Genomic DNA, 24,870 nt, shown 5'->3' on the forward strand with positions numbered 1-24,870 from the left:
AAACTGTGTGCAAGTGTTTATAGAAGAACTGAAGAAGGTAAATGGCAAAGAAACCAAACTTTGCTTTTTGTTAATTGCGAAAAATAAATTATAAATAAATAAATAAAATTAATAAACACGAACGTTTTTAAAAGGGTTTTTACCCCGCCTGCCTAAATTGTTTTGTAGTCTATAATCTGCATTCTCATCTGGACTTTGCAGATCTTGGTGACCTGGTAACTGATTGTGACTATGCTGATCTCCACCCTCCTGTAGATTTTCGGTGGTCTCATTAACCATATACGTAGCTACAGTGAAAGTAGATGAACTATGTACCATTCAGAAGAGGAAGGAATTCTTTTCGAAAGGGCAGAACAGATTAATAATAAACAGTTGAACAAATGTAAAAGTTATTTATACAGGGAAGATAAGAGAGCGGTCAGAACACAGTACACAGAGGACACTGCTGACTGTAGGGGACATGGTGGGAAAGCACAAATGTCCGTCATGCGCAGGAAATTTACTTTGGCCCGTGCAGTAACAAGGCAAATCTCCAGACTGCTATGTCCTTACCTGATTCATATGAAATACACTTATACTGTATATATGTACTGTATATAGTAGCTGTAGTACCCGGCGTTGCTGGGGATAGTAACGGTCTCTCTGTCTCTCTCTCTGTCTGTGTCTGTATGTATGTCTTTCTCAATCTATGTCTTTATGTATCTGTTTCTTTCCCTGTCTGTCTATTTCCTTGTCTGTCTGTCTCTCTATCTCTTTCCCTGTCTGTCTCTTTCCTTGTCTGTCTGTCTCTCTATCTCTTTCCCTGTCTGTCTCTTTCCTTGTCTGTATGTCTCTCTATCTCTTTCCCTGTCTGTCTCTCTATCTCTTTCCCTATCTGTCTCTCTATCTCTTTCTCTGTCTGTCTCTTTCCCTATCTGTCTCTCTATAGGATGCTTTACATGCTGCGATCTCGCTAGCGATATCGCTAGCGAGCATACCCGCCCCCGTCGGTTGTGAGTCACGGGCAAATTGCTGCCCGTGGCGCACAACATTGCTTACACCCGTCACACGGACTTACCTTCCCTGCCACGTCGCTGTGGCCGGCAAACCTACTCCTTTTTAAGGGGGCGGTTCGTGCGGCGTCACAGCGACGTCACACGGCAGCCGTCCAATAGAAGCGGAGGGGCGGAGATGAGCGGGCAGAATATTCCGCCCACCTCCTTCCTTCCTCATTGCCGGTGGACGCAGGTAAGGAGATGTTTGTCGCTCCTGTGGTGTCAGACATAGCGATGTGTGCTGCTGCAGGAACGGCGAACAACCAGCGGCATGCACCACCAGCGATATTATGAAAAGGAGCGACATGTCAACGATCAACGATTTTTGACGTTTTTGCGATCGTTGACCATTGCTCCTAGGTGTCACACGCTGCGATGTCGCTAACGACACCGGATGTGCGTCACTAACGACGTGACCTCGACGATATTTTGTTAGCGATGTCGCAGCGTGTAAAGCACCCTTATCTCTTTCCCTGTCTGTCTCTATCTCTTTCCCTGTCTGTCTTTGTCAGTCTCTGTCTGTCTCTTTCCCCTTCTGTCTCTTTGTCTGTCTCTGTGTCTGTTTCTTTGTCTGTCTGTCTTTTTCCCTGTCTGCCTTTGTCTTTCTGTCTCTTTGTCTGTCTGTCTCTTTCCCTGTCTGTCTCTTTGTCTGTCTCTGTGTCTGTCTGTCTCTTTCCCTGTCTTTGTCTGTCTGTCTCTTTGTCTGTCTGTCTTTCTCTTTCCCTGGCTGCATTGTGACATGCCAACACTCCATTCAAGGGCGTGGCTGTGCATTCTTCTGAAGTTCTGTCTGCATTGTGGCTCCAAGCTCCATTGACTTTAATGGAGGCAGGTTTTTTTGGCGAATAACTGTAGAGCGCAGGGTTAAAATCTGCCCTCCTTCTGTGCAAAACTTTGTGATTGTACATGCGATGGTGCTGATTCCTTTAGTGGACACACACACACACACACACACACACATACTCAACTTTATAGTAGACAAAGTATATAATAAAATATAATATAATAAATTATATATATATGTCATAATTATTATTGTACGACAACAAGGTTACTAGGCTTCCAAGGAGGACATGTTGAGTTTGGTCTTCACGTTTAGCACTTGGAATATACCCATTTCCTACATATAATATGTTCAACTGGCAACAATAGACAGATCCAGTATATTTTTCAATCTTAACTCTGTATACCATTTTACTGGTTTCGATGGGAGTTAATGGCAGACGTACAGGAGTGCACAAAGTAACATCTGAATGCTCTGTGTGAATATAGACCTAAACACATTTTCGTATTTTTAGAGTTTCTGATGTAATATGTTAAAAGTCTACATGCATTTGATGTTAAAATAAAAAGGTAAATATGAGATACAATAGTGAGGTAAGGGATTAGGAGATTCAGTTAGATCTTTATCATATTTACGTATGTTATTTTCATATATGGGACCATCAATTATATTCCACAGCACTTTACAGACAACATTAAGAACTCCAGCTTCACAAACTTGTGCTCTCCTTTCTTCATTAACAGCATTGCCCAAGTTTTAGTAGTTAATTATCCACGCGTTTCGGATGTCGAGGCATAATTAGTTATGAATAAAGGAGAGCACACGTTTGTGAACATTGAGTTCTTTTGAATCATTGGACACATCATGGCTGGAGCGTCTCGGTGCTTCAAACTGCCTCCTAGTGATACCGATGGTGAGCTGGACTTTTATCCTTTGTAACAGTATCACTATCCCCATTGGGGCTCACAATCTACATCCCCTATTTTTAGAGTACCAGAAAGAAACCTACACAAACACGGGAAGAACATATAAACTCCTTACAAGGGTTGTCCTTGGTGGGATTTGAACCACGGCTACTTCAAGGCTACGGTGCTAACTAGTGAGCCTACTGTAAAGCTACAGTGCTAACAGCTGAGCCCACTGCAAGGCTACAGTGCCAACCAGTGAGACTACTGTAAGGATACAGTGCCAACCACTCAAACTACTGCAAAGCTACAGTGCTAACCACTGAGCCAACTGCAAGGCTACAGTGCCAGCCACTAGGCCTACTGCAAGTCTACAGTGCCAAGCACTGAGCCTACTGCAAGGCTACAGTGCCAACCACTGAGCCTACTGCAAGGCTACAGTGCCAACCACTGAGCCTACTTCAAGGCTACAGTGCCAACCACTGAGCCTACTGCAAGGCTACAGTGCCAACCACTGAGCCTATTACAAGGCTACAGTGCCAACCACTGAGGCTACTGAAAAGCTAAAGTCCTAACCTCTGAGCACATTGCAAGGATAGAGAGCCAACCACTGAGCCTACTGAAAGAATACAATGCCAACCACTGAGCCTACTGCAAGGCTACAGTGCCAACCACTGAGGCTACTGAAAAGCTAAAGTCCTTACACTCTGAGCACACTGCAAGGATAGAGAGCCAACCACTGAGCCTACTGAAAGAATACAGTGCCAACCACTGAGCCTAGTGCAAGGCTACAATGCCAATCACTGAGGCTAACGCAAGGCTACAGTACCAACCCCTGAGTGTAATGCACGTCTACAGTGCTAACCACTGAGTGTACTGCAAGACTACAGTGCTAACCATTGAGCAGACTGCAAACTTACAGTGCCAACCACTGAGCCCATACTGCTTCTATAATATATGATACAAACTTAATCTGTGATTAACCAGAAATCAGCTGGATCATTGCTCGCTCCCTGTAATTTTAGTTAGTTGTCTACTTCTAAATACAATTGAATCAGCAGAAATTGGCAAAATCCTGGAAATAAAATTAACAAAATTTGAGAAACATAATCATTTTTCTCCCTAATTCTCAGAACTTGTATGCAGATAACCATTTACACTCGTCAGCATTATAGCAGATTAAGTATTTAGAATCGTAAGGAGGGAATATAAAACGTTGAAGGAGGATTTAAGGCTTACAGGGTTTATATCGGGGCTGTCACGTCACTCGTGCCTATTGTGCTTCCAACAAGTTTCAGGACCCTCCGAGTGGAAACTGCGAAAGTTTCCTAGACGAAGATATACGAAGCATATGGAAAGTTGTAGGATTACCTGTCCGTCTGTGTCCAAGACAGCGAGTGCACAGCTTCAGCAGAAATCCATAACAGCTGGAAGAATAAGGGTCCACAAAGAGTCAGAGTGTGCTAGGAAAGTAGGCTGGGACAGAGCGAGCAGGGAAGGAGCATAGGAGGGGAGAGGCCGATGGGAGAAGAGGGAGAAGAGGAAGGAGGGAGGTTAGGAAGTCCTGCAGTAGCAGGGGAGAATGGATGAAGGACTAGGTAAGCAGGGTTAGCAGGGAAAAAACTAATAAGGAAAGATAAAGGAGCCTTCGGTAAAGGTTGGGTCTTACCTAGACTTTCCAAAATAGTAGTGCTTAGACTTTTGATAAAGTTTCTTGGTGGATGTTACACAGTTACATAGGTTGAAAAAAGACCTAGGTCCATCTAGTTCAACCTTCCTCCACCAACTATACATACTTTTTGTATGAAGTATGAACATGTCTAAAGGCCGCTTTACACTCTACGATTTATCTGACGATATGTCGGCGGGGTCACGGTTTCTGTGACGCACATCCGGCATCGGTAGCGTCGTCGTTGCGTGTGACACCTACGTGCGACTCCGAACGATTGCAAATAGGTTGAAAATCATTGATCGTTGACACGTCGTTCATTTTCAAAATATTGTTCGTCGTTTGGATGGCAGCAGACATATTGGTATGTTTGACACCCTGCAAACGACGAACAACATCCACACGACCGCCTTGGTCAAACAATATATCGCTGAACAATGTTGCGTCGCTTGTGCGATCATTACGTGTGACCGCTAATAAACGACCTATGTGTGATCTCGGCAAATCGGAACTACGATCTGGGCGTGTCACATCGCTCGTGACATCGTTAGATAAATCGTAGCGTGTAAAGCGGCCTTAAGTTCTATACTTCTCCAAGTGCCTGAAAAGAACTGGTTCCAAAAGTGGAAACTCTGGTTGCAATATATGAAAAAACTGTGGTTCCCTAGAGAGATGGTGACATCATTAGCATCGCAGACTGTGGAGGCATAATTACAGAGGCTTCAGCCGTACCTGTGATTAATGGCATAACTTGAAGCTCGTGGGCCCCAATGCAAAGTCTCATTGGTGCCCCCAATTATTTCAGGTCCACTACTAGGACAACCCCTTCTGATTCCACATGTTTCCCCCAGGTAAAATAATAAAGCCTATACTCACCTCCTGTACCGGCGACCTTCCAGATTTTACCAGCCTGTTCCTAGTTGTCCCTACATAACTGACCCCTGGGGTCAGCTGCTACAATACTAAGAGATCCCTGGAGTTGTACCTGGTGGCTACCTTCCAGTACAAGACTAACCTCATCATCAGAGGCTCTAATGAAGACGAGGTAGATGATTATTTACACCCATCCAGGGTGAGCCTGGTCCTGTGGTGCAGTAGGTCTACATCCACTCGCATGACAGTGCCCAAACCCTTTAGACAGTAGTTAAGGACCCCATAGACAAAAGACTAATGTCAGCCAAATTTGCCGATACTGATGGGGTCAGTCGACTTTCTAATCTGCTGGGAGCGCGGTTAGACCAGGAATCACAAGGACACCTGTGCCGCCCCAGGAGCACTGTTCCTGCTTGGGGATGCCACAGTGTAAAGGAATCTTCTGGCCACGGGTAGGTTAACTTCTATGGGGATTCATGACGACACTCTCAGTATTGCGGTCAAGGGGTGACCACCACTGCAGTTTGGGGAGCGCCTGGGGCTGATGGTAGGTGCAGTTAGATGATGTGGCCCCCGAGAGTGGGGCTGGCCCCAGGGCCCAGGTGAAGGTGCGCAGAGTAATTCACACACAGTCCAGGAATGTCTTTCAGGGTTTTTACTCACTGATTTATGGTAAAGTGAGCCAACTCGGGCGATGCTGTGATAATCCAGGAGAGGAACCAGGTACCCCTCCGGCTGATGTAGGAGTGACTGCTGACTCGCCTTCCTAATCCTTCTTGTTTTGAGGTGACCCCGACTTGGAGTCCTGCTGGGATCACCCAGGGAAGTCGTAACTGCCGTTCTCCCCTTTCTGACCCGTTTGCGGGCAGTGTGGACCAAGTAATTCTGGCTACTTGCCGTCTGTCACTTATGGGCCCCTCGTTGCTGCTGTAGCTGCGGACTCTGTGTAAGTTTGGTGAAGCGCATAAAGTGCCCTCACCGGCAGGTTTAGCAGGCCAACTGAATGGGCCCCTGCTCTGGAGACCTGTACCCCGTGCGGGCAGGGTCTACTGGCAGTCCCCGTACTCAGCCACCTCTGCACCAGGTGGTTTTCGGGCGGCACTGCTAAGTAGCCCTTTCTTCCCCGCCAGCAGCCACGAATGGTGCAGGGTCGGTCTAGCTCCTCTGCACTCCACTTCCTTGCCCTCTCAGCTCCACTAGCCGACTGGCTCACTACTACCTCCCCACTGTGCCTGCCTCTGCACACTCCCTGTTCCCAGTGACACCACCCACCACTAGCTGGGATGCGAGGGACAAGCCCCCAATCTAAATCTGCTCAGGGGTCCCCTCTAGCTGTGTGTGTGTGTTCCTGGTTACTAAGTGTTCCATGTTAGTTCACACCCTAGTCAGCCTCTGGGATTACCTGTGTTGTACTGACCCAGCATGGGTGCAGTACTTAGTGGTGCCTGACCGGGTCAGGGGCGCCACACACCAAATCCAGCAGTATTAATCTCCTGCCAATAAAACATTAATTGTATTGAACAGCACACAGCCTAATAAGTGACACATCACTGAAATCAGTGTATCAGCCCCTACTTCATGCTGTCCTCAGATTGCATAGCAAAAACTTGCTGACAGATTCTCTTTAAGGATTACTACATTTACATTAAAACATCAGTACATGAATTCATAACCAAAAGCATTGTCACTACATGAATACAGCACCAGAAGCATCATCAGTACATGAATACAGCATCGGTCTTCAACCAATCTGCTCAGAATGAACATATAACAAACATATACAAACATATAATATATACATATACATATATATAATAAACATACATATAATAAACATATAACAAAAAATCTCCCAAAAGTGTAGCTACTCTTCGCGGTGCATTTACTCTAGTCAATAATTGGTTCCTGATTATCGGCCTACCTAAAGAGGCTGTTAATTACCAGATGCTCAAGCAAGATGTTTGTTTGTCAGGTGAAATGATTTTGAGACTTGCGTAAACATCTTTACTCTCATCATGAGATCGGCAAATTGCTTCCAAGAACAAAATTTCACTATGCACATAGAACAATCATGTTAATGATCGTTCTGTGCATTAGAAAGTGTGGTCAGCCTATCTAAATAGGCTTTTACACAGCTGCTGATTGGCTTTATATAGCCGGTCAGCATTCATTTGAAGGTGTAATTGCACTCTTAAGGCTACTTTACATGCTGCGATATCGGTACCGATATCGCTAGCGTGGGTACCCGCCCCCATCTGTTGTGCGACACGGGCAAATCGCTGCCCGTGCTGCACAACATCGCCCAGACCTGTCACACATGCTTACCTGCCCGGCGACGTCGCTGTGACCGGCGAACCGCCTCCTTTCTAAGGGGGCGGTTCGTTCAGCGTCACAGAGACGTCACAGCTGCGTCACTGAACCGCCACCCAATAGAAGCGGAGGGGCGGAGATGAGCGGGACGAACATCCCGCCCACCTCCTTCCTTCCGCATTGTGGCCGGGAGGCAGGTAAGGAGAGCTTCCTCGTTCCTGCGGCGTCACACGGAGCGATGTGTGCTGCCACAGGAACGAGGAACAACCTCGTTACTGCTGCAGTAACGATATTTGAGAATGGACCCCCATGTCACTGATGAGCGATTTTGCACGTTTTTATAAAACGATGCAAAATCGCTCATAGGTGTCACACGCAACGGCATCGCTAATGCGGCCGGATGTGCGTCACCAATTCTGTGACCCCAACGAGTTCGCATTAGCGATGTCGTAGCGTGTAAAGCCCCCTTTAGACTTTATCGGCTACATCTTTGATTTGAGTTATTATCATTTTCCCCTGTTTTACATCAAGTCTTTGTGCCAGGATAATTTTTCACAGCCACCACTGGTCTCTGCAGACTTCCTTCTTCTCTGTTTTTCTGCAGCATATCATAACACACTACCCTTAAAAATAAGAGCAAAATTATTATGACTCCTAAATATAAATACCTGCCCAGGCTGTGTCCTAAATAAGCAATATACTGTCCTCCTGAATAGTGAAGAGTGAGCAATAAACTGCTTGAGTGCTCGATACTCGAATGGACGGGCTCAACTTGAGCACCAAGTATAATGGAACCGAATGGGGAAACTCGAGCATTTTTCCAGAAGCACATAAAATGAGCAACAGGAGGGCAGAGGGAGATGGTGGGGAGAAAAAAACAGTTCCTGGGTGGGGAATCAAGCTTTTCGAGCTTTCGCATGATACTTGATAGAGTACGGAGCATCTCGAGCACTCCGATGCTTGATCAAGTATTGAACAGTGCCACAACACACTCGCTCATCTTTATTCCTGAGTCCTGAAAAAATAACTACCTCTCATTATGCTCCCTACACACAAAAAAATGACCCTTATATTTTCCCTATTATGATACATGGCCTTCACATTAATCAATAAAATATTGTCCTTACAACGCCTGCCCTTTTTTACTATGACCACCACATCGTCCCCCCTGTGTACTCTACTATCAGCCATACACCATCCTCCCTTATGTACTATAAGTGTCACACAGCCCCCCTTATGAATTATATCCACCACACCATCTTCACTTATAAACTATGGCCTCTACATTGTCCCCATGTCTTGCTGTCTTTATTTCCACACTGCTGCCTTCCCTATACTGACTACTCTTTACATTGCCCCCCCCCATGTTTCCCCCTCTTCATATTGTAGTTCCCATGCTGCTCCCTTTCCATACTGTTCCTACCATCCTGTCCCCTCTCCATACACAATCCCTCATTCTGTATACTAAGCCCCCATCTATGGTAAAAGTCTGCTGTATGAAACACTTACTTTCACCCAGCTTTCATGTGTTTGCCACCTCCTGAGGTGCATGAAGCAATGTCTTCAGAGTGATGAGATGATCATGCTGCTGCACATCGAGGTGGGTGTTATGATAGTATAGTAAACTCACGTGGGATTTAACCCTGAAAATAAGTAAAATCCTGAAAACTGACCAATCTGATTAGTGAGTTGGGCCTCGCAGTCCCTATTGGTTCTAGTATGAACTAGAATGGACTTCAAATTGAAAAGTGGCAACTCGGACCTACACTGCCTGAATGGCCATCAAGAGCTTCATACTCCTCCTAAGGAATCAGAGGGCAGAGCAGAGCGCACCATGGGCACAATGAAGTGATATCACTGCTCTCCCTGGCCTGAGCTGTCAGATCTTGGTGAGAATGATGAAGGAGGGAGCAAACAGAGGAGTGCACCCACTTTCATCATTGCTTTCAGTAGTTGAAAGTGTGATGCTGGGCGGGGATGGGGGGTGGTTTTGGCACTGGCACTGGACCCCTCCGACTCAAGGGCCCTATAGAGGTCACATGGTGTGCCACCATTGGCGGTATGCTACTGTTCACCACGACACACTTCCTTCTTAGTATTCTTATGTATGTAAATGCAATCAGTAGTAAGAAATATAAGTATTGACACCTTGGGTGCTTTTTGCATATTAGCTATTATATTAGGCACTTTTATATTTTAAGTGATTTTCATGTTTGCATGTTTAGTCTTGTTCTACTGCACTTAATTTGTGTGAAGGGAAAAACACATTCCGCTATACAGCGTATTCCATTGCTATTTCTTGGATTTATCACATTTTATTTTAATACATTTAGCATTTGAGTTTCCAGATCACTGCTTCTGTGACATTATTTCATGTATTAATGAATTCTGGAAAACCATCAGGGAAGCTGCATGTCTCTCTTAGAATGCTGTTAATGTGACCAGGTTTTCAAATGAAAACATATTAGTCTGATTTTTCCTCTTAGAAAAATGTCACAATCTATGCCTTATTAAACTGAAGAAGAAGATAATGAGGAACTTCTATACTGTCAAGACCTGGTGAAAACCTAAAGGCAAAAGGTTAAGTTAGAAGGGATGTCTCATAAGAGATACCTTCTTTCGGAAAGTGGTCGAAGTGGGCATCAGCTAATCAGATCCTATTCCTGGCTTCCCCATCAAATTGTCATTGCAAGCCACAACAAGTCAGGCATTAATCCAACAGGAAAAATGTAATATTAGATGATGATGGACATTGAGATAAACGAGCATGTAGCACCAGCATCCAGGAAATGCCTCTCAGCCATAGGCACTGTGTATTTAAGGCGCCATCCCATTAGGGGAGGTGCCTGCGCAATGCTCCTAGTTAAGGCCCCGTCACATGCAGCGACATATCTAACGATATATCGCTGGGATCACGGATTCCGTGACGCATATCCGGCATCGTTAGCGACGTCGTTGCGTGTGACAGCAAGGAACGACCGTTAACGATGGAAAATACTCACCTTGTTGTCCATCATTGACACGTCGTTCCTTTTTAAAAAATCGTTGATTGTGGAGGACGCAGGTTTTTCATCATTCCCGAGGCAACACACATCGCTATGTGTGACACCTTGGGAACGACGAACTGCAGCTTACCTGCGGCCGCCGGCAATGCGGAAGGAAGGAGGTGGGCGGGATGTTACGTCCCGCTCATCTCCGCCCCTCTGCTTCTATTGGGCGTCCGTTTAGTGACAGCGCTGTGACGCCGCACGAACCGCCCCCTTAGAAAGGAGGCAATTCGCCGGCAACAGCGACGTCGCTAGGCAGGTAAGTACGTGTGACGGCTCCAAACAATTTTGTGCGCCACGGGCAGCGATTTGCCCGTGACGCACAAACGACGGGGGCGGGTGCTTTCATCAGCGATATCGCTAGCAATATCGCTGCGTGTAACACTCCCTTTAGTCATTGTCTGAGTCTGCTAGCTAGTTGTAAGGTCCCGTTACCCTGGTGTCCGTTACCTATACCTGAGCCTGCCTTTACATACCCCTGCCGTGCTAACCATAACTGTCTTTACAGCCTGCCTCAATCATCTCTTCTGTACCTGTGCCTATACCTGAGTGTCATCTGTCCTAGGGGGTCAGCTGCCACAGTCTCGGTCACTGCTCTGGGAGTGGTACCTGGCTTAGTTACGCCCCTCCTACTAAAGGGTAAGCCCGGGTCCCTCTGTGGTCCAGTGGGTCCACTAATCTCGCTCGCTGCCCCTACACCAGTTGTGAGCGTTACAGAGCATCTATATAATGTAAGAATATTCCCCTAGAATGGAAGCAGCTCTCATAAAATAGCTATCCATTCTGACTCATAGAAGAAGATCCCAACATTCCTCTATAATATTCACATGCAATAACAGGTCAAATAAACAGGAGTTATATTTATTCATCAAATTTTCAGGTTGAACTCCAAATATTTGGCACTTAATGCGTTAACTTTTGTTATGTCCAAGTGGGTCTTATTAGCAAAATTTCACTGAGGGGTGTACTTTTTTGCTCTGTATGAGTTACCAAATCATAAGCAGGCAGCAACACAGAAGAAAAAGAACACGCTGCCACCATAGCTAAGGTTTCTGTGTGTGAGATGTAAGGATGCAGCTCTGATCTCCTGGTCCAACCTCCTGCATGATTAGAAAGGGCTGGGAGATTGGGACACAGATGACTCACTTATGATTGTTCAGTATCTTACAGGAAGAAGTACATGCTATCAGTGAAAACTATCTGAAAACACCCACTTGGGCTTAAAAAAAAAAAAGAAAAGTTAACTATTTGAATGCCAAATATTTTGATTGCTAATAATTTGGCAATTGAGAGACAAAATAATAATAATAATAATAATAATAATAATAATAAACATTTTATTCCTCTCTGCAGTCACTATTAAATTGGTTGAAGGTCTTCTTTAATAAATAAGGACTTAAATATGTTCAGTGTAGAATGCTCTGTAAACCCTATATATCCTCTATATACCACATGGTAGCCTTCATTAGCCAAGATGAAAATATAGAGGTTTTTTTTATCACAGCTGTTCCATAATGTTTAATTTAGACTTCATATTGTGCAGTTTCTCTAGAAATAATAACTCGTTACAAATGGGGTTCTTAAGACAACCATTCCAAATTATTTTAAGGGCCTATCCTCAAATCATACAATGGCTTGAAAAAGTATTCAAACCCCATGAACCTTTCCACATTTATTACTGTTACACCCACAAATAAAAAGGGTTCTCCACTACTTGGACAACTTCTTCTCATTCCCCATGATTGTCCCAGTATTGGGAAATAGTAACTATTAGTGTTCAGATTACTCATAACGAGTCCCAAAGTACTATAGTATTTGTCACGAATAACCAACCTAATACAAGTCAATGAGGAACCCGAGCTTTTTTCTTGACGAAATCTGGAATAATACTCAGAATTCGGCAAGCGTTATCCGAACACAAATAGTTACTATTCCCCAATCTCTACTATAAACGCTTCTACTCACCTTGTGTGCCGACGTCATTCCAGCTGTGTCGGCACTTGCCCACATGGGGTTCACGTGAGGTTGTTATGTCACACGAGCCCTGTCCCCAATCAGCGCTGTCAGCACTTTCCGCGCCTTTGGACGAATTGACCAACAAGAGAAAGTCAGACCTCTTGCTTTCTAATGTTGCTTGATATGTCCAAAGGCGGGATAGAGTGAAAGCAGCCCTGATTGGGATGCAGGTCTCGCGTGACATAACAACCTCACATGAGACCCAGGAGAGTGAGTGCTGACACAGCTGGAATGGTGCCGGCATGGGGAATGACAAGGGGTTGTCCAAGAAGTGTGCAACCCCTTCAAATATGTTTTATTGGGATTTTATGTGATATACCAACACAAATTAGCAAGTATTTGTGAAGTGTAAAGGAAATGATACATGGTTTTCTAAATAATTAAAAAAATATCAGTCTGAAAATTGTGACATGCATTAGTATTCAGCCCCCCTGAGTCCATACTTTTTAAGACCACCTTTCACTGTATTTACTGCTGCAGGTCTTTTGGGGGATGTCTCTAGCAGCTTTGCACATCTAGAGTAAGATTTTTGCCCAATCTTTGCAAAATTGTGATATCTCAGTGAACAGCAATTTTCCGTTTTTTCTACAGATTCTCAATGGAATTTCGGTCTGGACTGTGACTTGGTCATTCATACACATGAATATGCTTTGATCTAAACCATTCATTGTTACTATGCCACTATGTTTACTGTCATTGTCTTGCTAAAAGGTGAACCTACACCGAGTCTCTAATAGGTTTTTCTCCCTGACTGCCCTGTATTTAGCTACAGCCATCTTTCCCATCAACCCTCATCAGCTTCCCTATCTCTGCTGCAAAAAAGCCTCCTCACAGCATAATGCTGCTACCACCATGTGTGACTGTGGGGATAGCGTTTTCAAGGTGATTTGCACTGCCCTTTTTACACCACACAATACTTTGCAGCCCAAAATGTTCTCCTGTAGTGTCATCTCACCACAGCATCATGTTCGACATGCTAGCTATGTCCCCTACATGGCTTCTTGCAAACTACAATCAGGACTTCTTATGGAGTGCTTTAAAAAATGGCTTTCTTTTTGCCACGCTTCCATAAGGGATGGATTTGGGGAGTATATGTCTAACCATTGTCCTGTGGACAGATTCCCCCAACTGAGTCTGTATCTCTGCAGCTCCTACAGAGTGACCATGGACCTATTGGCTGCTTCTCTAATTAGTGTTCTCCTTGTTTGAGATGTCTGTTTAGGTTGACAGCCATGTCTTCATAGGTTTGCAGTTGTACCATATGCCTTCCATTTTTGAATAATGGATTCAACAGTGCTACGTGATATGTTCAGCGTTTGGGCTATTGTTTTCTTATAACTTAACCCTGTTTTACCCTTCTCCACAACTTTATCCCTGACCTGTCTGGTGTGTTCCTTAGTTTTCATGATGCTGTTTGTCCTAATGCTCTCAAAAAAACCTCTGAAGCCTTCACATAACATCTGTAGATATACTGAGAAGAAATTATAGACAATATACTAATTAGGTGACTTCTGTAGGTAATTGGTCACACTATACATATATTTATGGGTTTCAGACTATAGGGGGCTGAAAACAAATACACATCACAATTTTCATACATATATTTTTAACATATTTAATAACCCATGTATCATTTCCTTTACACTTCACAGATACTTGCTACTTAGTGTTGATGTACCACATAAAATCCCAATAACATACATTTAATTTTGTGGGTGCAACATAAAAAATGTGGAAAATGGGTATGAATACTTTACCAAGGCACTATACAGAACAAGTAAACATCAAATTTTAATTCCAGCATGTTCTTTGTTACTATTATTATACTCACAGGAAACATCAATATGATATACAAGGGTATTTGGTAATTAAAGCATTGGCAAGTCAGCCTTTAATGGGGATATGTTATGATTGAACTTTGGGACCCATTGTCTCACTATTGCCTTATTAGTTTTCTTTCATTCTGGGAGATAATGCATTTGTATTGCCAGTAAGCCTTAATACTCACTTGGCCTCCTTAGGGAAAGCAATTAATCAGTAAAAACATTAATCAGACTAATGACATCTAAATAATACAAGTGCATCTCAATAAATTAGAATATCATCAAAAAGTTAATTTATTTCAGTAATTCAATACAAAAAGGAAACGCATATATTATATAGTCATTACACACAGAGGGATCTATTCCTATATACTAAATAGAGTCATTACACACAGAGGGATCTATTCCTATATACTAAATAGAGTAATTACACAGATAGTGATCTATTTCAAATGTTTAATTCTGTTAATGTTGATGATTATGGCTTACAGCTAATGAAAATCCAAAAGTCATCATCTCAGAAACTTACAATATTTACCACAAAACCCCTGCAAAGGCTTCCTAAGTGTTTTAAATGGTCCCTTAGTCTGGTTCAGTAGGCTGCACAATCATGGGGAAGACTGCTGACTTGACAGATGTCCAGAAGGCAGTCATTGACACACTCCACAAGGAGGGTAAGCCACAAAAGGTCATTTCTAAAGAAGCTTCCTGTTCAAAGAGTCCTGTATCCAAGCATATTAATGGAAAGTTGAGTGGAAGGAAAAAGTGTGGTATAAAAAGGTGCATAAGCCACTGGGATAACCGCAGCCTTAATAGGATTGTTAAAAAGGCCATTTGGGGGAGATTAACAAGGAGTGGACTGGTGCTGGTGTCAGGGTTTCAAGAACCACCACACACAGAAGTATCCAGGACATGGGCTACAACTGTCACATTCCTTGTGTCAAGCCACTCATAACCAATAGACAACACCAGAAGCGTCTTACCTGGGCCAAGAAGAAAAAGAACTGGACTGTTGCTCAGTGTCCAAGGTGTTGTTTTCAGATGAAATTACATTTTGCATTTCATTTAGAAATCGCGGTCCCTGAGTCTGGAGGAAGAGTGGAGAGGTCACAATCCAAGCTGCTGGAGGTCTAGTGTGAAGCCTCCACAATCAGTGATGGTTTGGGGAGCCATGTCATCTGCTGGTGTAGGTCCACTGTGTTTTATCAAGACCAGCCATCTACCAGGAAATTTTAGAGCACTTCATGCTTCTGTAGCGCCCCTGAAGCCATCAGGGAGTTACAAGATACTGCATCTGTGTCGCTCTGGGCAAGCCAGGGGACACAGGTAACAACACACACGCACCCCACATTCCCTGCAGATACACCAGCTAACCCACAAATCCTTGTTGCCTTCCTCCAGAGGCTGATGATTCACACCAGGGGGTGGGCCAGGCGGTTGGCTCCGCCCACCGAGGAGGTCACAGCTCTGGAGGCGGGGAAAACCAGGCAGAGTAGCCCAGGCAGGGCTCAAGTGCAGTCAGCTCAGGGACGAGCTTGAGTAAACAACAGAGTTCAGCTCAAGAGGGAGCTAGAGTGGAGTGAAACATCAGTGAAAGTGACAGAAAGCCTGAAGTTAGTCTGTGGCTGTGTGCCCAGACGGAGTCAGCAAGGTCAGCAGACGGTGGTGAAGGTCTGCAGTGGGACTGTCTGGAGGTTGCTGGAAGGACCACGGAGGCTGTGTGTACCCGGGGGTCTGGAGCAGTATACAAAGGGCAGTCAGCACCAAGGCAGGGGCTTTTCGGATCCCGGCAAGGCTTGGAGTCGCTGTAAATTGCCAAATCCGTTAGTGAAGGGGACGTAGATCCCCCAACAAGCAAGTCCTGATTGACGGCAAAGGTCCAACCACAACGGGGAAACACCGCCACCGCCAAGGCACCAGTTTCCCAGGGCCGGCGCCTGCAGGCAAAGTGTGGAGCTCCTCCGGCACAGATTGTAGTCGGGGAGCGGGTAACCGGTGGGAATCCACCGCTACCAAACAGACATTTCAAAGGTGCAGGGAAGAGACCGTCACCGCTAACTGCAGGGAACCGCAGCACCGTGAACCGTCCGAGGGACCCGTCCAACCAGCCGTTTGTTTACCGAGAACTGTGTCGTGTTTACTGGCTGAGTGAGTACCTCAGTGCCGCAAGGCACAGCGCTGCCCCTGCGCCCCTGCACCCCACTGGGCCCCGGGATCACCAACCCCTACCCACGGAGGGGCAACACAACAACTGGCTGCTCCGCCTCACCATCCCCGGGATCCCCATCTAGAGCAGCGGTGGTGTACACTCAATCACCACAACCGTGGGTGGCATCACGGACAATAAACAATCTCCCCAACCAAAATTCCCCTTTTCACTCACGGGCGAGGAGTGCCGCTCGAGAAGCCCCCGGGATCCGGGCCACCGCTCGAGCCACCACTGAGCAGCAGCCGCCGGACCCGAGCAGAAGGGGTGAGCGTAGTGTGCTGACACCCTCCTCCCCGCCCGCGACAACTTGGCGTCACGAACAGGATCTTACCGCTCTGCCGTCTGGTAGAGGTGCGCCTTGTTACCGCCGGAGGTATCCGGCAGAAAAATTTCAGAAGCCGCCATCTTTGGCGCGAAAAGTTCCCGCTCGAGCGTCTTCTCGAGCAGTAGAGGCGCGAAGGCCAAAACCCCGCCCCGAGAGAGGAGGGGCCGGAAAGAGCTAAGGGGGACGCAATGGCGGCTGGACGCATGTAGCTTCGGCTATAAAAGCAGGGACGCCAGGACTCTGCAAATATACCGTTCCTGGAAGTAGAGAAGAAGCCATCATGTGGATGCCGTCCCGCGACACCGTAGCCCCCGCGCCTGGAACCGCGGCGTGGGTGGAGATCCGGACCGCGCAGCTCTACCAACGGCTGCAGGTGAAGATGCAGCTCCTCATGGAGGAGTGGGAGGCCGACATGGCGGACATTGTAGCCACCGTGCGGAGACGCGAGGAGGAAGCGGAGAAAGGGAGGGTGAGTGACCCACGTCCCGATGCCCTGGAAGGGCCGGTCATCGCGGCTGCGGGGCCCGGTCCAAGCCCTCTCCCTTCGCTGCCTCCCTCGCCACCCGTCCCGGAGGCCGTGACCCCGCCACTAGGCCTGCTACCACCGCAACCGGTAGCAGTACCCAGCGTCCCCGCCCAGGCGGGCCGACCTGTAGCCGGAGCCCGCGGCATACCGGAGGTGTTACCGTGGAAGATCCCGAAGGTTGAACCGGAGGCATCCCCTGAGAAGTTCCCCGAGCCGGAGCCGATGACCCGCTCCGCGCCGAAGGCCCAGCAGCGGAAAGCCCCTATGCCCATCCCCCACACCTCGGCTGAGGTAGCGCCGGGTTGTTGCTGCAAGGCAGCGCCCAAGGCCAAGACACCGCGGGACATGCCGCCCAGATTCCTGACAGTGGGCAACGTCCAGGATGTCCAGCGGGGCCCGACCCGTGCGCCGGCGCTGGCGGCAGCGCCGTATTGGGATAGGGAGCCGGTACCGCTGGGCCTGGAGATCGCCGAGAGGGAGCGGAAGAAGGCCGAGCTGGTGGCCCGAGCTATCCGAGAAAAAGAAAATCTCCGCCAGGCCACGTTCCGTGTCCGGGGCCCGTTGTACGAGGGGCAGGTGAGGCGGTTTGATGTCCGCCGGGGCTATGGGTTCATCTACGAGCCGGGCCTGGAGGCCGAAGTATTTGTAGCCCGGCGGGATGTGAATGCCCACCTGCCTGAGGAGCATCCCGGCCGCAACCTAATGCCGGGAGACCTTGTTCGGTACACCCGACACTGCGGAGAGAGGGGGTGGTTTGCCCTGGATGTGAAGCTGCGGGGCAGCCAGGAGAGCAGAGTGAGTCCTGCACCCCCTCCCTCAGATGAAGCTGAAGGCCTGGAGTAGGGCAGCGGAGCACCGTTGTCCAGTCCCCGTTGGGACCACCATTGTTGTTTGAAAAGTTTTGAAGAATGATAAGAAAATGATGATACCGTGAAAGTAACCTGATTTGCTTTGTGATTTACAACCGGCTGGAGCCGGCACCGTTGTCCCCGTGGGGACCGTTAAAAAGTTTTTGCATGGAGGACTATCCATGGACAAGCCCGTGAACTTGCAGGGCAACCACAAACGTTAGTGGCATGTAAATAAGTTGTTTACCGTTACCGTTTTCCGCAATGCCGCCTCCGGAGAGGCAGGTTGGAGGGAGGGCCCTGAGCAGAGCAGGCTAGGGCCCAGCCACCAAAGGAACCGGTGGCTACCCTCTGGAGGGAAGGACAGATCCCGCTCGGGTAACTTGTGCTGGACTGTGGGTCAAGGGGTGCTGCCTGGGCTTTAGGGGCAGCATCAGGGCCAGGTTGCTTGGGTGGGAGAGAGCGGAAACCGTAACCGTAAACCGTTTGCAACGTTAAAAGAAATGTGCCTCCCGTCTTGGGAAGAGTTATTATTAAAAATGTACATAATTTACCGTTTATCATGTTATACCTTTTTTCATTTACAGAAAACAAAAAGGAAAATAAAACCGGTGTTGGACGGGCAGCCCGAGGACGGTCTGCGTTTTGCTAAGGGGGAATGTGTCGCCCTGGGCAAGCCAGGGGACACAGGTAACAACACACACGCACCCCACATTCCCTGCAGATACACCAGCTAACCCACAAATCCTTGTTGCCTTCCTCCAGAGGCTGATGATTCACACCAGGGGGTGGGCCAGGCGGTTGGCTCCGCCCACCGAGGAGGTCACAGCTCTGGAGGCGGGGAAAACCAGGCAGAGTAGCCCAGGCAGGGCTCAAGTGCAGTCAGCTCAGGGACGAGCTTGAGTAAACAACAGAGTTCAGCTCAGGAGGGAGCTAGAGTGGAGTGAAACATCAGTGAAAGTGACAGAAAGCCTGAAGTTAGTCTGTGGCTGTGTGCCCAGACGGAGTCAGCAAGGTCAGCAGACGGTGGTAAAGGTCTGCAGTGGGACTGTCTGGAGGTTGCTGGAAGAACCACGGAGGCTGTGTGTACCCGGGGGTCTGGAGCAGTATACAAAGGGCAGTCAGCACCAAGGCAGGGGCTTTTCGGATCCCGGCAAGGCTTGGAGTCGCTGTAAATTGCCAAATCCGTTAGTGAAGGGGACGTAGATCCCCCAACAAGCAAGTCCTGATTGACGGCAAAGGTCCAACCACAACGGGGAAACACCGCCACCGCCAAGGCACCAGTTTCCCAGGGCCGGCGCCTGCGGGCAAAGTGTGGAGCTCCTCCGGCACAGATTGTAGTCGGGGAGCGGGTAACCGGTGGGAATCCACCGCTACCAAACAGACATTTCAAAGGTGCAGGGAAGAGACCGTCACCGCTAACTGCAGGGAACCGCAGCACCGTGAACCGTCCGAGGGACCCGTCCAACCAGCCGTTTGTTTACCGAGAACTGTGTCGTGTTTACTGGCTGAGTGACTACCTCAGTGCCGCAAGGCACAGCGCTGCCCCTGCGCCCCTGCACCCCACTGGGCCCCGGGATCACCAACCCCTACCCACGGAGGGGCAACACAACAACTGGCTGCTCCGCCTCACCATCCCCGGGATCCCCATCTAGAGCAGCGGTGGTGTACACTCAATCACCACAACCGTGGGTGGCGTCACGGACAATAAACAATCTCCCCAACCAAAATTCCCCTTTTCACTCACGGGTGAGGAGTGCCGCTCGAGAAGCCCCCGGGATCCGGCCCACCGCTCGAGCCACCACTGAGCAGCAGCCGCCGGACCCGAGCAGAAGGGGTGAGCGTAGTGTGCTGACACCCTCCTCCCCGCCCGCGACACATCCCCACCAGAATGCAGGGCCTACCACCTAGGGATCTAGAAGACCAGTGCCGATGACAACCAAACACTCCATATAATCCCTGTTTTCCCCAAATTCCTCATAGAATGGTACCAGGCTAGGGTCAGACCAATGGATGGCCGCCTAGAGGTGGAGCCAATCCAGTCAACTAGACGACCAGGTGGGAGGGGAAGACAGTGGACAGAGAGTCAGTGAGAGAGTAGTAAGTCTGTGACAGTGAAGGAGAGAGGACGGACTGTCAAGAGTGTAACGGTGACCTGAGGGCCCAGGTGGTTAATTACCAGTGGAGTACAGTGAAGTGCTCCCGGAACTACGCATCAACGGGGTACAGAATCCTAGGTCAGAGAAAAGCTCCAGGCAGACCTGATAAAATCTGCACAGTGAGGGGACCATCCAGGACCTTACTGACCTTGAAGTTCGGCACACAGTAGCAACGGGAGAACTGGGGACAGGACCAGAGACTCCAACCCCACCTATCCTCTGGAGCCTGGCCCTGCTTGCAGAGGGCCTAACATCCAGGCTGCCACCAACACCAGCCCCAGTAGTGAAAACTGTGCAGCGGTGGCTCCATCCTCATAGCCGCAACACCGCAAGTGGCATCACGTGTGAACATTATTCAAATCCCCTGTAAATATTCCCCCCTTTTAAAAAGCACCCAGGGCACGGAACTGGGCAACGGCCACCAAAGTGATATTCCCCAGTTATACACCACCCGGGACCAAAGTACCTCATAACCCTAGGCGACACACTTCCCTCTGCCGACAAGCTTTTTGTAGATGGAAATTTCATTTTTCAGCAGGAATTGGCACCTGTCCACACTGCCAAAAGTACCAATACTTGGTTTATTAGCCACAGTATCACTGTGCTTGATTGGACAGCAAACGCATTTGACCTATTTGTATTGGTATTGTCAAGAGGAAGATGAGAGACACTAGACCCAACAATGCAGACGAGCTGAAGGCTGCTATCAAAGCAACCTGGGCTTCCATAACACCTCAGCAGTGCCACAGGCTGATCGCCTCCATACCACGCCGCATTGAGGCAGTAATTCATGCAAAAGGAGCCCCGACCAAGTATTGAGGCAGTTCCTGTACAGACTTTTCAGTAGGCGCCAACATTTATGAGTTTAAAATAATTTTTTCAGTCGGTCTTATATAATGTTCAAATTTTCTGACATAACTACTTTTGGGTTTTCATTGGCTGTAAGCCATAATCATCAACATTAACAGAAATGAACACATTAAATACATCACTCTGCGTGTAATGACTTTATATAATATATGCGTTTCCCTTTTTGTATTGAATTACTGAAATAAATTAACTTTTTGATGATATTCTAATTTATTGAGATGCACTTGTAGGTGAGTTACAGGTGTTAGATATAGGAATTGCATGTAAAGTAATGACACAATATTTCATAATGTTAATTTTTTGAAAAAGTCTACAAACATTTTGAAAAATAATCATTTTTCACAATTTTTTATTGTGCAGGGCATGCACTTCATGCTTACTCACATCTCTTTTTGGTAGGAAAGGATGAACTAATTAAAAAAGGTACTGCGATGGGGATGAAATTCACCCCAGTTATGCTAACTTTTCATGTTGATTGAGTGGAAACTTTCATCACTGTGATGTCTTATAAGAATCTCAAAAGTAAGTGGAATTACATTGATGATTATCTCCTCATTTGGAATGGTGTAAAGGAAAATCCCATGTTGGGACTAAATAATAATGATTAGAACATTGACCTAATGTGGGACATCAGTAAGAAAAAAAGTCAATTTACTTGATCGAACACTTTTCATTAAACCTACTAATGCATTACAAGCTTCTTTAAAGTGTGAGACTAAAATTGATTTCTTAAATGTAAAACCAAGTGCTCAAGGTGATAAAGAATTGCACAAGGGAGCATTATTACCAAGAACAAAGTTAAATGTTAAAAAGCAAGTTTGAAGAAAAAAAACTGACAGTAAGGAATTAAACACATCATAGAATAATCACAGAAAATAGATTGAGACATTAACAAACAATGAAAACCAATATTAAAAAAAGAACAATACAAAGGTAAGATTGTCTGGCTGCATAATATAGATGATCTATTCTTGGGATAGGTCATCAATACAAGAGCATTGTGGGTCGGATATAAAAATGAATGAACTGATTATGTGACAATACAAATGTTGTTTATGATATGAAGAACTCGACACTCCAATAGTTATTAGAGAATATTTTATGTATTCTAGCAGTCAAAAACAGTTTAAATTAACATTTTGGTCTGACAATCCCAGACATATCATACTTTTTTTGAAAAAGTCTGTGGAGTCAGACCGAAACGTCACTTGAAACTGGTTTGGATTTCTAGAATAAAACATTCATCATAAACTGTGGGAGTGCTGAGCTTATCTTCATATCATTTTCTAAGGAGTGGAATCCTACTCAGACACCTTATCACATGGAGTGTGGTGTATCTACTACTAGCTACAAATGTGTATCTATTGCAGTGAGAATGTATGTAGCAGCAGGGACATAATGATTGCAATTACAGGGGGGGTGACCGTGACTGGGCCCATGTTGGAGGGGTTCCACCAACCCCAGCACCTACTTTAGCTAGATTCTATTGCAGCACAGAGACCTATCGGGTCCTTGCACTGCTGTACACACCACTGGCAAATCACAGGATAGCAGCTGATATCAGCATGACATGCATTGGCGACACATGGTAATGACGTCAGGCATCATTGACATAGTAGGCATCTTGATGCCAGCTGCCAGCCTCTGTGTTCGATACATAGGAAAACACCACTCAATGTTTGTTTTTTATGTATTACAGAAAATGTTGTCCTAAATGACTGATGATGATAAATATAATCCCCCTGTGTGTAATCTAGTCTCTGTATAAATGCACCTGCTCTGTGATAATCTCAGTCTTCTGTTTAAAGCACAGATAGCATCATGAAGACCAAGGAACACAACAGGCAGGTCCGTGATACTGTTGTGGAGAAGTTTAAAGCCGGATTTGGTTACAAAAAGATTTCCACAACTTTAAACATCCCAAGAAGCACTGTGCAAGCGATCATATTGAAATGGGAGGAGTACCATACCACTGCAAATCTACCAAGACCTGGCCGTCCCTCAAAACTTTTATTTCAAAAAGGAGAAGACTGATCAGAGATGCAGCCAAGATGCCCATGATCACTCTAGATGAACTGCAGAGATCTACAGCTGAGGTGGGAGAGTCTGTCCATAGCACAACAATCAGTCGTACACTGCACAAATCTGGCCTTTATGGAAGAGTGACAAGAAGAAAACCATTTCTCAAAGATATCTATAAAAAGTGTAATTTAAAGTTTGCCACAAGCCACCTGGGAAACACCAAACATGTGGAAGAAGGTGCTCGGATGAGATGAAACCAAAATCGAACTTTTTGGGCACAATGCCAAATGATATGTTTGGCGTAAAAGCAACGCAGCTCATCACCCTGAACACACCATCCCCACTGTCAAACATAGTGGTGGCAGCATCATGCTTTGGGCCTGCTTTTCTTCAGCAGGGACAGGGAAGATGGTTAAAATTGATGGGAAGATGGATGGAACCAAATAGAGGACCATTCTTGAAAAAAACCTGTTGGAGTCTGCAAAAGACCTGAGACTGGGACGGAGATGTGTCTTCCAACAAGACAATGATCCCAAACATAAAGCAAAATCTACAATGGAATGATTCACAAATAAACATATCCTAGTGTTAGAATGGCAGGTGCGATGTCGGTGGGGTCAAATCGAAAGTGACGCACATCCGGCGTCACTTGCGATGTCGTAGTGTGTAAATCCTAGATGATACGATGAACGAGCGCAAAAGCGTCGTTATCGTATCATCGGTGCAGGCTCCGACATTTCCATAATGCGGGTGCCGCGACAGGTACGATGTTGTTCCTCGTTCCTGCGGCAGCACACATCACTGTGTGTGAAGCCGCAGGAGCGAGGAACATCACCTTACCTGCCGCCAGCGGCTATACGACAGGAAGGAGGTGGGCGGGATGTTTACATCCTGCTCATCTCCGCCCCTCCGCCACCATTGGCCTCCTGCCGTGTGACGTCGTTGTGACACCGCACGACCCGCCCCCTTAGGAAGGAGGCGGGTCGCTGGCCAGAGCGACGGTCGCAGGGCATGTGAGTGCATGTGAAGCTGGCGTAGCGCTAATTATCACTACGCCAGCTATCACAAGATATCGTACCTGCAAACGGGGCGGGGACTATCGCGTGCGACATTGCAGCATCGGCTTGCGATGTCGCAACGTGCAAAGCCCGCCAAAGTCCAGACCTGGATCCAATCGAGAATCTGAGGAAAGAGCTGAAAACTGCGGTTCACAAACACTCTCCCTCCAACCTCACTCAGTTCCAGCTGTATGCAAAGGAAGAATGGGCAAGAATTTCAGTCTCTCGATGTGCAAAACTGATAGACACATATCCCAAGCGACCTACAGCTGTAATCACAGCAAAATGTGGCACTACAAAGTATTAACTTAAAGGGGCCGAATAATATTGCACGCTGCACTTTTCAGTTTATTATTTTTTTTAAAAAAAAATTAAAATGAGCAATAAATTTC

The 24,870-nt window shown here is 46.8% G+C and overlaps 1 protein-coding gene across 1 annotated transcript in view; it reads right to left on the reverse strand.

Annotated features, from left to right (window-relative positions):
• Positions 1–4,182, reverse strand: part of CDC42EP1 (CDC42 effector protein 1) — a 58,692-nt gene extending 54,510 nt beyond the window's left edge. Inside the window, exon 1 of the mRNA XM_075320832.1 lies at positions 4,095–4,182. The gene's annotated coding sequence lies outside the window, so the exon portion shown is untranslated. The remainder of the gene's footprint in view (positions 1–4,094) is intronic.
• Between the last annotated feature and the right edge of the window lie 20,688 nt (positions 4,183–24,870).

Source organism: Anomaloglossus baeobatrachus, chromosome 8, assembly GCF_048569485.1.
Source record: "Anomaloglossus baeobatrachus isolate aAnoBae1 chromosome 8, aAnoBae1.hap1, whole genome shotgun sequence".
Taxonomy (NCBI): Eukaryota; Metazoa; Chordata; class Amphibia; order Anura; family Aromobatidae; genus Anomaloglossus; species Anomaloglossus baeobatrachus.